The sequence below is a fragment of the Camellia sinensis genome, chromosome 8 (genome assembly GCF_055761805.1).
Source record: "Camellia sinensis isolate YWXY chromosome 8, ASM5576180v1, whole genome shotgun sequence".
Lineage (NCBI taxonomy): Eukaryota > Viridiplantae > Streptophyta > Magnoliopsida > Ericales > Theaceae > Camellia > Camellia sinensis.
The window spans coordinates 171,838,837-171,855,847 of record NC_138968.1 but is presented as its reverse complement, the minus strand read 5'-3'; the positions used below and the strand labels follow the sequence as shown (position 1 = coordinate 171,855,847).

The 17,011-nt window shown below is 37.4% G+C and overlaps 1 pseudogene; it reads right to left on the bottom strand.

Annotated features, from left to right (window-relative positions):
• The window catches only part of LOC145798291 (cytochrome P450 72A14 pseudogene), a 29,173-nt pseudogene extending 24,725 nt beyond the window's left edge, over positions 1-4,448 (bottom strand).
• Between the last annotated feature and the right edge of the window lie 12,563 nt (positions 4,449-17,011).

Sequence of the window (17,011 nt, the reverse complement as noted above, 5' to 3'; positions counted from 1 at the left end):
TATGACGGTTTTTACCAGCTACAACAGAAGCACCTTCTGATTAGCTTAGCGAACGGACAACGACAGCACTCTCTCTCAGGAAGAAAATTATAGGAGAAGTAGACTGACAGTGTATGGATGTCAAGGAAAAATTCTATATCTCTTTTCAAGGAATAGGGCCTCATTTTATACACCATGGGGGAGAGGGGAGGAGCCTCTAGCCATCAAGGCTGGCAACTAATGCTAGCAAAACTACCCAATCAATTTTGTAAAACTGATAAGCCTTAAATGTGTGAGTTATATACACATTTATGAGGCAATTTCTTATTCAACCATGTTTCTCCAACAATCCCCCACATGAATAAAAATTGACCGAATACAGCAAACGCTCAACGTTTATCAACAAAGACTCGGAAAGAGAGAGAGCATATAGACTAACCCTGCATCAGAAAAGGTAGCTGTTGGCCTTGAACCTTTCGTAGTGAAAGCCTATCGGATTTACTGGCTGACCAGTGAACGTGATGTCTTGAACTGTTCTGCCGTTTATGTAAACCGAGACAATAGACCCCACACAGGAGTTAGTCCAACCATTGTTCTTGTTCTCACTGGTGTGTCCGATATGGCCCTGGAACACTAGCCTGGTTCTGTGAGTGTTTTTAAAGAATTCGGCCTTGGCTATTCTTAAAGAAGCAGCCCCACTTCGCACCCACATAGGTGACCTAGATACGGTATTTCATTATACCACATCACTAAGGTCATTAAAAGCATTAGCTTAACCTTCCACCCCCACAGGGCATCACTGTATAAAGGAATGGGCAAGAGGATTTACCTCTTCAGTGACTCACCTGTTACACGAAGTTAGGTTGTCCCTTTGAACCTAAATCTTGGGATCTCCAGTCAACTAGGTTGGGTTTTCCGTTCCGGTAACCTTTACTAAAGGCCTTAACCCCATTCCTCTTGCCGACTTTTCTACTAACTCTTGAGTTAACCCTTTGGTTAGCGGATCCGCAATGTTGTCCTTAGACTTAACATAGTCTAGAGAGACAACTCCATTTGAGAGTAGTTGTCGTATGAAATTATGTCTATGACGGATATGTCTAGACTTTCCATCATACATATTACTCTGTGCTCGACCAATCGCTGATTGGCTATCGCAATGAATACTGATAGCTGGCACAGGTTTCAGCCAATGTGGAATATCCTCAACAAACTGGCGAAGCCATTCAGCTTCTTCAGTTGCTTTATCTAAAGCAATAAACTCAGATTCCATCGTTGATCTCGAGATACACGTTTGCTTGGCAGATTTCCAAGACACGGCTGCCCCACCGAGGGTAAACACATAACCACTAGTGGATTTGGAATCTTTTATATCAGATATCCAATTTGCATCACTATACCCTTCTAGTACCGCTGGGTATCTGGTATAATGCAGCCCATAATCTAGGGTGTAACGGATATACCCCAACACCCGCATAATGCCCTTCTAATGAGTAGCATTAGGATTACTCGTGTATCTACTCAGCCTACTAACAGCGTAGGCGATATCTGGCCTTGTACAACTCATCAGATACATCAAACTCCCAATGACCCGAGAATATTATAGTTGAGAGACACTCTCACTATTATTCTTGGTCAAATATAGACTTAAGTCTACCGGTGTCCTAAACATACTTGTATCTGACTTTTTAAATTTCTCAAGTATCTTATTAACATAATGAGCTTGAGAAAGTACAATACCACCAGATGTTCAAGTGATCTTAACACCCAGAATGACATCTGCAAGGCCCATATCCTTCATGTCAAACTTAGAGTTTAACAATCTTTTGGTAGCTTTAATCATTTCATCATTGCTACCAACAATGAGTATGTCATCAATGTATAGACACAAAATGACATAACCTTGGTCAGTGTCTTTAACATATACGCACTTATCACACTTATTGATTCGAAACCCATTTGACAACATAGCATTGTCAAACTTCTCATGCTATTGTTTGGGAGCTTGCTTCAAACCATACAATGACTTGACAAGCTTACAGACTTTCTTACTTTTTCCTGGAGCTGAAAACCCCTCGGGTTGCTCCATGTAGATTTCTTCATCTAAATCTCCATTTAAGAAAGTTGTCTTTACATCCATCTGATGTATTTCTAAACCACGTAAAGCTACTATTGCAATCACCATGCGAATGGATGTAATCCTTGTCACAGGTGAATACGTATCAAAGTAATCCAGGCCTTCTCGCTGTCTGTATCCTTTGATAACTAGCCGAGCTTTATATTTGTCAATTGACCCATCCGCTTTTATCTTTCTTCGAAAGATCCACTTACTCCCCAAGGCCTTACTGTCTGGGGGGTAGATCAACCAACTCCCAAGTATGGTTCTGTAAGATGGAGTCAATCTCCCTCTTAATTGCTTCTTTCCATAAAGGACTTTCAGGTGAAGTCACAGCTTCATGGAACGTTCGAGGTTCTCCCTCTAACATATAAGTCAAGAAGTTTGGACCAAAAGACTTTGTGGTTCTAGCCCTTTTACTCCTACTTGGCTCATCTACTTCATCAGCTTGATCATCTACTTGATCAGTTATTTGATCAGCTGTTTGATCATCCATGTGATCGTCTTCGTGATCATCTATTTCTTTCATGGAACTCGAAACCCTATCTTGGGGACGACACGGAAATACATCTTCAAAGAAAGATGCACTTCTAGATTCCATGATAGTATTCTTGTGTATATCTGAAATATCAGACTTGTGCACAAGAAATCTATATGCACAACTATTTTGTGCATAGCCAATGAAAATACAGTCCACGATTTTTGGACCTATCCTAACCCGCTTGGGTGTAGGTACCCCCACTTTTACAAGACACCCCCACATTCGTAGGTATTTATATGAAGGCTTGTGACCTTTCCACAACTCATATGGAGTCTTTTCCACTTTCTTCCGTGGTATTCTATTAAGAATATAATTCGCGGAGAGAATTGCTTCCCCCCATAAGTTCTGTGGCAACCCAGAACTTATCAACATTGCATTCATCATCTCTTTCAGCGTCCTATTCTTCCGCTCAGCAACACCATTTGACTGAGGCGAATAAGGCGCTGTGGTTTGGTGAATAATCCAAAATTGAGCACAAGTCTCGGCAAACGGGGATTCATACTCACCACCACGATCACTTCTCAACGCCTTGATTTTTCGGCTTAATTGATTCTCAACTTCATTCTTAAAAAGAATAAATTTATCAATAGCCTCGTCTTTGCTTTTAAGCAAATATGCATAACAGTATTTAGTGTAATCATCAACAAAAGTGATGAAGTACTTGTTGCCACCATGTGATTGTACAACTATCAAGTCACACACATCATTATGCACTAAACCCAAAGGCTGGGTACTTCTTTCAATAGAATGAAAAGAAGACCTTGTCAATTTTGCTTCTACATAAGTTTCACACTTGTGTTGTGGATTAATCTTGAAAGATGGTATGTGATCTAACTTGATTAATCTACGTAAAGAGTCAAAATTTACATGACCCAATCTACCATGCCATAAATTAGGGGACTCAAGCATATAAGCAGAAGAAGAAGCTTTCTCATTAATCTTAGGGATAAGTGTCACTACATTCAATTTAAACATACCACCTGACATATATCCCTTCCCCACATAAACCCCGCCCTTGGTCAACACGACCTTGTCTGATTCAAACACCATGCGGAAGCCATGCTTGCTTAGGAGAGATCCCGGGACAAGGTTCTTACGAATGTCCGGCACAAAAAGGACATCGTTCAAAGTCAGTTCTTTTCCTGAAGTCATCTTCAGGATCACCTTGCCTTTACCCTCAACAGCTGAGGTTGCAGAGTTTCCCATAAACAACTTCTTCCCGTTTGAAACCGGTTCGAAAGTTGTGAACATTCTCTTCTCTGTACAAATATGGCGAGTGGCCCCAGTGTCCACCCACCACTCCGTCGGGTTTGACCCCACCATGTTCACTTCTGACACGACGGCTGACAGATGCATGTCGTCCAAATCGTGTGACAATTCCTCCATTTCAGCCATATGTGCCCGGTTTTTGTGTTGGGGAGGGTTTTTCCTATAGGGTTTCTTCTTTAGACAATCAACTGCCCGATGCCCATCACTTCCGCAGTTGAAGCATTTGCCATCGAACCTAAAAGTAGGCTCTTTTGGCTTGTAGGCTAGCCTTTTGGAGATTCCTCCTCTAGCCCCCAACTTTGAGCTTTTGCCTGTCGGTGGTTTTTTTCTCGCCCCCGAGGACTCGCCATGCTCAACCATGTTGGCTTTGACAGTGGAGGTACTTCCTCCTTTCTTCCTGTTATCCTCTTCAATCCAGAGCCTGACAACGAGCTCTTCGACTGTCATCTCCTTTCGTTTGTGCTTCAAGTAGTTCTTGAAGTCTTTCCAGCCGTTAGGCAGCTTTTCAATCAAAGCAGCTGCTTGGAATGACTCACTTAGGACCATCCCTTCTGCATGTATCTCGTGCAGAATCACTTGGAACTCTTGGACTTGACTCAGGACAGTTTTAGAGTCCACCATCTTGAAGTCCAGGAACCGGCCGATGATAAATTTCTTTACCCCAGCATCCTCGGTCTTGTACTTTTTGTCCAAGGCATCCCACAACTCCTTAGCCGATTTCTTGGCATAGAACACGTTGAAAAGCGGATCCGCCATGCCGTTCAGAATGTAATTCCGGCATAAGAAGTCTGCTTGTTTCCAAGCATCCAGAGCCATGAGCTTTTGTTTATCTTGCTCATTCTCCTCTACGGCTGGTACATCTTCACTCAGAAACCTCGCAAGGCTTAGAGTAGTCAAATAAAACAGCATCTTCTGCTGCCATCTCTAGAAATTCACTCCCGTGAACTTCTCCGGGCGCTCGTGATGATTGAGCGGTCCTCCCGGAACAGCCGGAGTAACAACAGGAGGATTGACCACAGAGGTCACAGCAGGACTTGGCAAGCCAGTCACCCCAGGGTTCGGATCCCCAAAAACATTAGCAGCAGCAGTAGCAGCATCAGAGACAGTTGTCATTTCTGAAAAATTACAGCAGAATTTTCACTATTCTGTATTTCCAGAAATCAAACTTAACACTAGAAAATCTCACAATTGGAAATTTAATTCAAAACTAGTCTCACCACGCAACCTAAATCGAACATGGTCAGGAAAGTTTCCAGGAAGACTGGAGGGGTCACACCGGTCCCACTTAAAACCCAGTTAACCTTAGACAAAACTTTCAAGAGCATGTTGACTCATAGTCCATGGGAAACAACTTTAAGAATTAAATTTTCCAAGGGATGAACTAGGTCAAACATACCAAGTTCCAAACTGTACAAGCAATTACAACAAAATTGCTACAATAATTACAAGCAAATAAAACGTGCTTTACATATTGGTGAATAACCACAAATGAACACTCAAGCAAACAATTGCTTCAAATATTTAGTCTAAATTAATCCTTTTTCCCATTTCCATAGGTATTCCTGCAATAAAGAGTTAGCAGCAAAATACAACAAAACCTCCCTCAGCTTTTCTTTGCTTTTGGCAAAGTAGTGATTGAAGGGGAGGGTACTAGCAAACAAACTAATAAATAATTGTAAGTAAAGATTAAAACCAACCCTTAAGTTATACATCTAGAATTTAAACTAAAAAAAAAAACTGTAAAAAATTAATTACATAATAAACATGTAATTAACTATATAAGTTACAGACCTAAATTAAATATAATTAAACCATATTTTAAATTGGTAAAGGTTACATATGAACTTATGGTACACTAAACATGTAATTAATTGAGGCAAGTTACAAACATTTTATAACTCCTAAATACTTAAATCACATTACTAGGCAAGAATTGCAAATGACATGATTAACATACAAATAATTCTAGAGAAATTAACATGAATTTAAATATAGGCAAGTTATAAACTTTACAACTCCACACCTAAATTAAAGATTAATAGGTACAAGTTACATGAAAATTTACTACCTAATAAACATGCTAGAAATGTAAATTACATTAAAAATTAAACCCGAATGAACATGTAATTTATATTGTAAACTAGAAGCATGTGACCTAGAAGCATGTAAATCTAGAAATACAAGGCATGAATCGGTACACCATAAATTAATAAATTAATTAGAAAATACAGTGAATTAACGTTGCACCAATGGAACTCTTCTTCCCTATTGATAACAGTGGCCTATTCCATGCCATGGGAAGACCAAACAGTAGCATACACAAAATGGCAAAATCAAAAGCTTAACCCTGTATACATGCATCTAATAAACCAATTAGTACCCTCCCCTTCAATCACTACTTTGCCAAAAGCAAAGAAAAGCTGAGGAAGGTTTTGTTGTATTTTACTGCTAACTCTTTATTGCAGGAATACCTATGGAAATGGGAAAAGGATTAATTTGAACTAAATATTTGAAGCAATTGTTTGCTTGAGTGTTCATTTGTGGTTATTCGCCAATATGTAAAGCACGTTTTATTTGCTTGTAATTATTGTAGCAATTTTGTTGTAATTGCTTGTACAGTTTGGAATTTGGTGTGTTTAACCTAGTTCATCCCTTGGAAATTTTAATTCTTAAAGTTGTTTCCCATGGACTAGGAGTCAACATGCTCTTGAAAGTTTTGTCTGAGGTTAACTGGGTTTTAAGTGGGACCGGTGTGACCCCTCCAGTCTTCCTGGAAACTTTCCTGACCATGTTCGATTCTAGGCTGCGTGGTGAGACCAGTTTTGAATTAAATTTCCAATTGTGAGATTTTCTAGTGTTAAGTTTGATTTCTGGAAATACAGAATAGTGAAAATTCTGCTGTAATTTTTCAGAAATGGCAACTGCCTCTGATGCTGCTACTGCTGCTGCTAATGTTGGTGGGGATCCGAACCTTGGGGCGACTGGCTTGCCAACCCCTGTTGTGACCTCTGTGGTCAATCCTCCTGTTGTTACTCCGGCTGTTCCGGGAGGACCGCTCAATCATCACGAGCGCCCAGAGAAGTTCACGGGAGTGAATTTCAAGAGATGGCAGCAGAAGATGCTGTTTTATTTAACCACTCTAAGCCTTGTGAGGTTTCTGAGTGAAGATGTACCAGCCGTAGAGGAGAATGAGCAAGATAAACAAAAGCTCATGGCTCTGGATGCTTGGAAACAAGCAGACTTCTTATGTCGGAATTACATTCTAAACGGCTTGGCGGATCCGCTTTTCAACGTGTTCTATGCCAAGAAATCGGCTAAGGAGTTGTGGGATGCCTTGGACAAAAAGTATAAGACCGAGGATGCTGGGGTAAAGAAATTTATCGTCGGTCGGTTCCTGGACTTCAAGATGGTGGACTCTAAAACTGTCCTGAGTCAAGTCCAAGAGTTCCAAGTGATTCTGCACGAGATACATGCAGAAGGGATGGTCCTAAGTGAGTCATTCCAGGCAACGGCTTTGATTGAGAAGCTGCCTAACGGCTGGAAAGACTTCAAGAACTACTTGAAGCACAAACGAAAGGAGATAACAGTCGAAGAGCTCGTTGTCAAGCTCCGGATTGAAGAGGACAACAGGAAGAAAGGAGGGAGTACCTCCACTGTCAAAGCCAACATGGTTGAGCATGGCGAGTCCTCGGGGGCGAGGAAAAAACTACCGACAGGCAAAAGCTCAAAGTTGGGGGCTAGAGGAGGAATCTCCAAAAGGCTAGCCTACAAGCCAAAGGAGCCTACTTTTAGGTTCGATGGCAAATGCTTCAACTGTGGAAGTAACGGGCATCGGGCAGTTGATTGTCTGGAGAAGAAGCCCTACAGGAAAAACCCTCCCCAACACAAAAATTGGGCACATATGGCTGAAATGGAGGAATTGTCACACGATGTGAACGACATGTATCTGTCAGCCGTCGTGTCAAAAGTGAACATGGTGGGGTCAAACCCGACGGAGTGGTGGGTGGACACTAGGGCCACTCGCCATATTTGTGCAGAGAAGAGAATGTTCACAACTTTCGAACCGGTTTCAAACGGAGAGAAGTTGTTTATGGAAAACTCTGCAACCTCAGCTGTTGAGGGTAAAGGCAAGGTGATCCTGAAGATGACTTCAGGAAAAGAACTGACTTTGAACGATGTCCTTTTTGTGCCGGACATTCGTAAGAACCTTGTCTCGGGATCTCTCCTAAGCAAGCATGGCTTCCGCATGGTGTTTGAATCAGACAAGGTCGTGTTGACCAAGGGCGGGGTTTATGTGGGAAAGGGATATATGTCAGGTGGTATGTTTAAATTGAATGTAGTGACACTTATCCCTAAGATTAATGAGAAAGCTTCTTCTTCTGCTTATATGCTTGAGTCCCCTAATTTATGGCATGGTAGATTGGGTCATGTAAATTTTGACTCTTTACGTAGATTAATCAAGTTAGATCACATACCATCTTTCAAGATTAATCCACAACACAAGTGTGAAACTTATGTAGAAGCAAAATTGACAAGGTCTTCTTTTCATTCTATTGAAAGAAGTACCCAGCCTTTGGGTTTAGTGCATAATGATGTGTGTGACTTGATAGTTGTACAATCACATGGTGGCAACAAGTACTTCATCACTTTTGTTGATGATTACACTAAATACTGTTATGCATATTTGCTTAAAAGCAAAGACGAGGCTATTGATAAATTTATTCTTTTTAAGAATGAAGTTGAGAATCAATTAAGCCGAAAAATCAAGGCGTTGAGAAGTGATCGTGGTGGTGAGTATGAATCCCGTTTGCCGAGACTTGTGCTCAATTTGGGATTATTCACCAAACCACAGCGCCTTATTCGCCTCAGTCAAATGGTGTTGCTGAGCGGAAGAATAGGACGCTGAAAGAGATGATGAATGCAATGTTGATAAGTCCTGGGTTGCCACAGAACTTATGGGGGGAAGCAATTCTCTCCGCGAATTATATTCTTAATAGAATACCACGGAAGAAAGTGGAAAAGACTCCATATGAGTTGTGGAAAGGTCACAAGCCTTCATATAAATACCTACGAATGTGGGGGTGTCTTGTAAAAGTGGGGGTACCTACACCCAAGCGGGTTAGGATAGGTCCGAAAATCGTGGACTGTATTTTCATTGGTTATGCACAAAATAGTTGTGCATATAGATTTCTTGTGCACAAGTCTGATATTTCAGATATACACAAGAATACTATCATGGAATCTAGAAGTGCATCTTTCTTTGAAGATGTATTTCCGTGTCGTCCCCAAGATAGGGTTTCGAGTTCCATGAAAGAAATAGATGATCACGAAGGCAATCACATGGATGATCAAATAACTGATCAAGTAGATGATCAAGCTGATAAAGTAGATGAGCTAAGAAGGAGTAAAAGGGCTAGAACCACAAAGTCTTTTGGTCCAGACTTCTTGACTTATATGTTAGAGGGAGAACCTCGAACGTTCCATGAAGCTGTGACTTCACCTGAAAGTCCTTTACGGAAAGAAGCAATTAAGAGTGAGATTGACTCTATCTTACAGAACCATACTTGGGAGTTGGTTGATCTACCCCCAGGCAGTAAGGCCTTGGGGAGTAAGTGGATCTTTCGAAGAAAGATGAAAGCAGATGGGTCAATTGACAAATATAAAACTCGGCTAGTTATCAAAGGATACAGACAGCGAGAAGGCCTGGATTACTTTGATACGTATTCACCTATGACAAGGATTACATCCATTCACAAGGAGTACTACCAGTGGCCAATTACATGCAAAATTATTACACACACCTATAAATCTATTAATCTAATTCTATGATAAATGTCGAATCTATTTTAAGCTTGTTGGGAAAAACTACTCACATTACATAATTTCACATTGCATATCGCAAAATTATGAGATGAACAAAACAAACCTTCAATCCCAGGAAAAATAACATGCTGAATAAAATACAGATAAAATATAAAATTGTTAAAGGAAGCAAACCGAAGCCTGTGTGATACCACAGTCTCCTTAAAATAGATTCGCCGCCTCACCGTTGGGTGCTGGAGGTACGCTGGCGTCTACTTCCCAGGATACGACGGTTTTTACCAGCTACAACAGAAGCACCTTCTGATTAGCTTAGCGAACGGACAACGGCAACACTCTCTCTCAGGAAGAAAATTATAGGAGAAGTAGACTGACAGTGTATGGATGTCAAGGAAAAATTCTATATCTCTTTTCAAGGAATAGGGCCTCCTTTTATACACCATAGGGGAGAGGGGAGGAGCCTCTAGCCATCAAGGCTGGCAACTAATGCTAGCAAAGCTGCCCAATCAATTTGTAAAACTGATGAGCCTTAAATGTGTGAGTTATATACACATTTATGAGGCAATTTCTTATTCAACCATTTTTCTCCAACAACTTTTTCTTAATATTTATTTTCTTGATGTTGCTCATTATGTCAAATTAATATATATATATATATATAGATATATTTGCTGATTTAAATTATATATAAAAAAAACCATTACAAAAACATATCACAGATCCATAGGTGTGAGAAAAATATTTAACCACATTAATTGAAGAATACAAATTCACTTTCATCTCTCTGCAAGCTGACGATTCTATATTAATCTCTCTAGAATTTCCTACTAAATTTACTACTTTTAGGCAACCCTAGAAATCTCAATCTCAATACACAATTACAAAAATCTGCACATTGGATTCTTGGTGAATTTCTGATTCTACAACCTATCCTAACTTAACCCAAAAATCTTTTAAAAGAACTCAAAAATTGTATGGCATTGTAGAATACAAAACATACACTCAACAATAGGAAAACAAGTTGTGTTTTAGGTAAAAAAGAAAAGAAAGTAATTCTAACTTGTGTTTTAGTATTCCTTCATCTCTTTTGTAATGTTCTATTATCATTAATAAAATATTACTTCTTTGCTAGTAAAAAAAGAAAAACGAATTCTAAAGTATACGTGTAAAGTGACTTAGAATTGGTAAGTAGCTCTACCATAAAAGTACTTGTTTGAAGCTAAGATATACCTCCATCCTGGAATATAAAACGACCGCGTGATTTGGATTAAATATCACCAAATATCCTTTTTCCTTCTTCATAGTTACTACCAAATGTCGTCCGAAAAATCATGTCAGCTGTCACATTCTGAAGATATGGCCACACATCAACCTCGCATGACTCTTTTGTTGAGACTAACACTTCCCATTTGCTTATCATCTCACAACAACTTGAGCACATTGTTGGTACCATATGCTATATAACAAACACCAAGGACAGAGTTAAGCACTGCCGAAGAAGGCATCTAGTTTAGGATGAGGCATTGTTGAGTTTCATTAAACAATTATGAGGAAAGGTTTTAAAAAGCGGCCGCAACCGTTACGTAACGCCGTTACATAGCGGTTGTGGTGGTTACCGCCACCCGTTACGGCCGCTATAGCGGTGGGACAGAAATTCACATGTGTAACGGCCGTTTTGGTGTTACGTAATGGCCGTAGCGGTACTGTAACGGTCGTAACGGTCTGTTAGACTACGTCACATCCATTTACAATATTCTGAATAGCTTCATTTTTCACCAAAAAAAAAACAAATACTTAAGTGATCCAAGCCTAAAGAAAAAATCTTATATGAATTTTTTTTCTTTATAATTTTTTTTAATTCATGGCACAATTTTTATTTTATAATCATTTCATTTAATAATTGTGAATATTTTTTATTCAGTTAGTTCAGGTATTGGTAAAAAATAATTTGTGGACATTTAAAGTCAATTATTCTTAAAATCATTAACTATTGAAATAAAATATAAAAGGCTCCTTTTATAGCGATTTGAAAATATGAAATATATTGAATCATACTTAAAAATTAAGAAAAATTGATCAAAATTTATTTTAAACCCCAATAAATGTGCTTCTGAAAAAAAAATGTGTATGAGTAAGTTTTCTTCAAATTGTGCAAAAAAAAAAAAAAAAAAATCACTATTCCAGTTGCCGCAACCGTTACGTTACGGCTTTTACACCCCGCAACTGCTACCGCGTCACCGCAATCGTTACGGCGACTGCAACCGCTTTTCAAAACCTTGATTATGAGACACTCAAGTTACTAGTCTTGGGTATAAGCAATTGTAGCACAATAGTGAAGTTTTAACAGGTAGTCCCGGAGTACAATGTGTTATTACTTAGACGGTGCTTTCGACAAATGAGGAACAAAAAAAATACACTAAGTAGGTCATTTGTTGTCACTTAACTACCTAACAAAGATGTGGATCAACATTGTCTCACCATTAAAAATTTTCACTGTAGTTAGGAGCACTATGCTCATATTACCACATTGTAGTTCAGAATTATTGAATAATTACTCGTTAACACAATGGATGGATAGGGGTTTAGTCTTCATTGTTGTTCCTAAATAAAATTAAAACAAAAATGGATAACAATGGAAAATCAATGGCTAGGTATCAAAAAACTTTGCCTTTCTAAATTTTTTTAAAATTCATTCAAGCACAGAGTCTCATAATATATGCATCCAATTGTGTTTAAACAAAATCTAAGGTTAGGGTTAACTACCTTCAACTTTTCTAGATGAAAAGCTGGGTTGAGAACGTTTCTATGCTTCACCCATTTCTCACCCTCCAACATTAGAACCCCTCTCACTAGCAACTTTCCAAGTGGGTTTTGCCCTATTTTTTTGAAAGACTTCATAGTTCAACAATATCTCCTTTATCAATTTAGGATCTGAAATGTTTACTTGTGGTATTAGGCCAATCCATTGAAAGTAATGTTTACCTAAAAATTATTATACTTCATTTTGTCATTAAATTTTCAAATATCAAGAGAATTATATCAAACTAGACAATCAATTATTTAAGAAAGTCCAACAGTATATATTGTCCACATTCCCAACACCAAGAGTTCCCCAATAGAGAAGAAACAATAAATTCAATTGTTGTTGATTGTCAATTGAGAGTTTATGGGGTAAAAAAATACACAAAATATATGTAACAATCAACAGAAAATAACCAAATATAGAAAATAAGGGAAACTTCCCAACACTTATGGCTGCATTAGTCAGACAAAATTAGATACAATTGTTCATAACAAATACTAAAAAATTCACCTCCTTAGTTGTAAATATTGGGTATAACAATAATGTTATGTGGCAGTTTTCTGATGAACGAGAAATCTCACATCACAGTAGTGGAGACTGTATTGTTAGGGTAGTGAAAGACGACGTATCTACTTAATTTCACTTATAGTAGTGTAAATTATGCTTTACCCCCTCTAAGTTTTAGTATTTTATCACTTTGATTCTTAAATTATTTTTTCTTACTTTGGTCCCTGACGTTTATAATGTTTGCCAGTTTACTCCAACAGTTAATCCGTGTCCAAATTTGATTTGAAAATGCCATGTAGCACCATGTGGCATAATAATACACATTATTATACAAATTAGAGTAAATTATGCTTTGCTTCCTTAAGTTTGAGTGTTTTCCCATTTGGCCCTTCCAAGTTTTTTTCCCCTACTTTGGTCCCTAACATTTCTAATTTTTCGTAATTTGTTCCAATAGTCAACGTCAATTTGTTCCAGTAGTTAATGTCTATCCAGAATTGAATGAATGACAGTGATCTTGCCTCCAATTTGAACCCCACACTCTCCCATCCTCTTTTTTTCTCCAGATCTACAGAAGTGGTGCTCGGATTTGAAAGAAAGATGTTGTTTGATGATGGTATTTGATGGTGTTGATTTGAAAAAGGTTGTGATGGTGGATTCTTGATGGTGGTTTGGAAGTGTTGATGTTGGCAGTGAGGAAGTAAGGTAGCGGATGATAGTGTTGTTGTGTTGGCGATGGCAGTGAGGAGGGAGCTAAGGCATATAAAAAAATACATGCCCCAAACACAATAAAAACTTGCATCCAATGAAAGTGAAAATTTTTGAATAAATTTACACGAGACATACGGTGAAGGTTGACGTTATGATGGTGGGGTGGTAGGACATGTGGGATAATATCGTCTGAGGACATGTCCATGGGTTTGGATATTGATTCTGTGATCATGGAAATCATCTCTTTGGTGTCTCCATACAGCAGTTTGTATGGATATCCCTTGAAACCTTGCTCTCTCAGCCACTTCTATATCTGCTTTGGCCTCAACCATACCCAGTTCACTACTCTCCATGCACATGTTAGGAAAGTTACCAAAGCAATGGAGGTAACAATAGAGCTTACTGTTACTTCCATATTGAGAGAGAGAGAGAAGGGTGTTCTGCATAAAAAATACCAACAGATTCAACTACCGATTAATAAAAGATGATGTTCTTTCTATTTTTTTTAATCTCCCAAGCTGTTCTACTTATTAGTAGAAGATGATGATTCAACTACTTGTTAGTAGAAGATGATGATTCAACTACCTACCAACAGATTCAACTACCTACCAAGCTGTTCTTCCATTTTTTTTATCTTCCTATTATTAGTAGAAGATGATGTTGGAGTTCAATCTTGATAACAGATTTGTTTAAAGAGTTCAATCTTGATAACAGAGTTCAATCTGTTTAAAATAAAGACAGATGCGTTCAAGATTGAACTCTCTTATCAGGTTAATCTTGAATTAATTTTGATAATAGAGTTCGATCTTGATATATTGAATTAACCAAGTTAATCTTGATAACAGAGTTCAATCTTGAATTAATTTGGTTAACAAGTTAATCTTGAATTAATTTTTCACAAAACTCTGTTCAATCTGTTAAATTAAAATAACAGAGTTCAATCTATTTTTCACACACAGAACATTGAATTATTCGTTGAATTAATTTTGAAATTATTTAACATAGGAACATTTCATGAAGTTCAGGAACATTTCATCAATTTTTCACGGAACATTTCATCAAGATTAAAAATTAATTCAAGATTAACCTGTTAACCAGGTTAATCTTGATAACAGAGTTCGTTCTTGATAACAGGTATATTTTGTATGACCAGATTGAACTCTAACAGAGTATGTATACTTTGTATGACCAGATTTGCCTTTATACCTGTTATCAAGATTTTGATAATAGAGTTCATTCATGATAATAGAGTAACACATCTTGATAACAGAGTGTTACTATCATACAAAGTAAGTTTGGGATAACAGGTATCAAGAATCCCAAATATACCAGGACAGTAACACATCTTGATAACAAAGTTCATTCCCAAATCCCAAACCTACCCTGTTTTATATCTATTATAACAGAGTTCATTCTCTATAACAGGTATAAAGGCAAATCCCAAACCCTAACACATCACAAATTAAAGCTAAATCCCAAACCCTAACACAAATTGCAAACAAAATCCAACTCCAAACACTCACAATCGATTAATTTCTACAAAAATTGAAGCTAAATGTAAACCCTAACTTTGCGATTTCAGGTTTACCTCAGATTCGCTGTCGCATGCTTCCATTCGTCTTCAGTCGTCGTTCGTCGTCCACCGTCTCGTCGTTCTTCGTACTCCTTCAAGAGACAGGTAAGAGAGGTGAGAGTGAAGAGATAGAGAGGAGAGAGGGATGAGGCGAGAGTGAGAGAGAGGTGAGAGTGCTGATTTCTTGCAATTTGTTAAGAGGCGAGAGTGAAGAGATATAGTGAACTGCTAAGGCGGAGAGAGAAATTTGTACTTTCGAGCCATTCGAGCCCGAAATATTCGAGCTACGGATCATTTTTGAAGATTTTATCTATTTTTTTTGTTTAAATTTCAAAATCATATATTTGGTTAACTGACATGTGATGATGTGAGCTTTTTAAAAATAAAAATATACATATTTAATTGATATATTTAGTTTATGCAAAAAAATTATGATGAAAAAGAGTGGATGCATTATTTAATTAAATTAGAAAAGTACGAACTTGATAAATAATATTAAAAAAAAAAACTGAATATAGAGACGCAAGACAGTTAAGTTAAACACTTGTGAGTAGGAAACTAATTCGATGAAATTAAATATTAACAAAGATTAAAAAAAATATTTATAAATTACTTCCATCTCAAAGAAGAGTAAATCACAAGAAAATTTTTCAGAAACAATTTTTGAAAACTCAATAAAAAAATAAGTAAATTATCTTGTATTTTGAGAATTCCATGTTAACTGTGAGCCCATCCAATGGCACGAGACTAAGTAATTTACATGGGTTCAAAAAATAAGAACATAGTGAACAAAATACAAAGTGTTATTAGATAAACACCAAAGACAGCCGAACCTATTAGATAATTTCCGATAAAAAAGATTTTTTATTATTATTATTTAATAAAAACAGCAGTATATATATATACTGGGGAAATTCAACAGGACTTTTCTATAAACTATATTAGATGTTTTATTTGTTAATTATATCTTTTGTCAAGAGAAAAAAATAATAATAAAAAAAAGGAACAATCAAATAATCTTTTATCATCAAAACATTAAATTTAGGGAACACCTCATCTGTGACATAAGGCTTTCACATTTCAGTTGAGTTGTGCCAGCACATAACTTTTTTAAACATTAACATTTTTTTTTTTTGACAATAACTTTTTTAAACATTAGTTACATCGATAATGTTAGGATGTTGACATTTTTATTTTAATATCTTATATAACACTGACTATACTAGCTATTTATTATATAATATATGTGATTGAGACATGCAATTACTCTTTTGTTTTTGTATAAATTTTCCTAGTAAACTTTAGACAACGGGTTGGATGACTTAATGATTGAGGCATTTAGAGATGATTAAAGTCCATGGAAAAATTTAACTTAAAATTTAAAATTATTTTTTTTGCAAACTCAAAAAATTATTTTTTCAAACATAGTTTTTAAACTATAAATACATGCTGCCAAATGGACTTGATCCCGAACGAGAGAGTCAGAGGGGCTATAGGTAGTTGTTGTGGGTCCAGAATGTCAAATTTGAGCACTGTCCCAAACCAATATAGTGTATGGGGCAATGGTACCGTTCAGGGCTTGGCGATGGGTTCCGGTGGTTGGCCAGTTGGGCTGGACAACCCAATTTGAGCACGTTATTTTGATTTTGCAATGTTTGTTTTAATGATAGAAGAGTTTTCTTTTTCAATGATCTATTG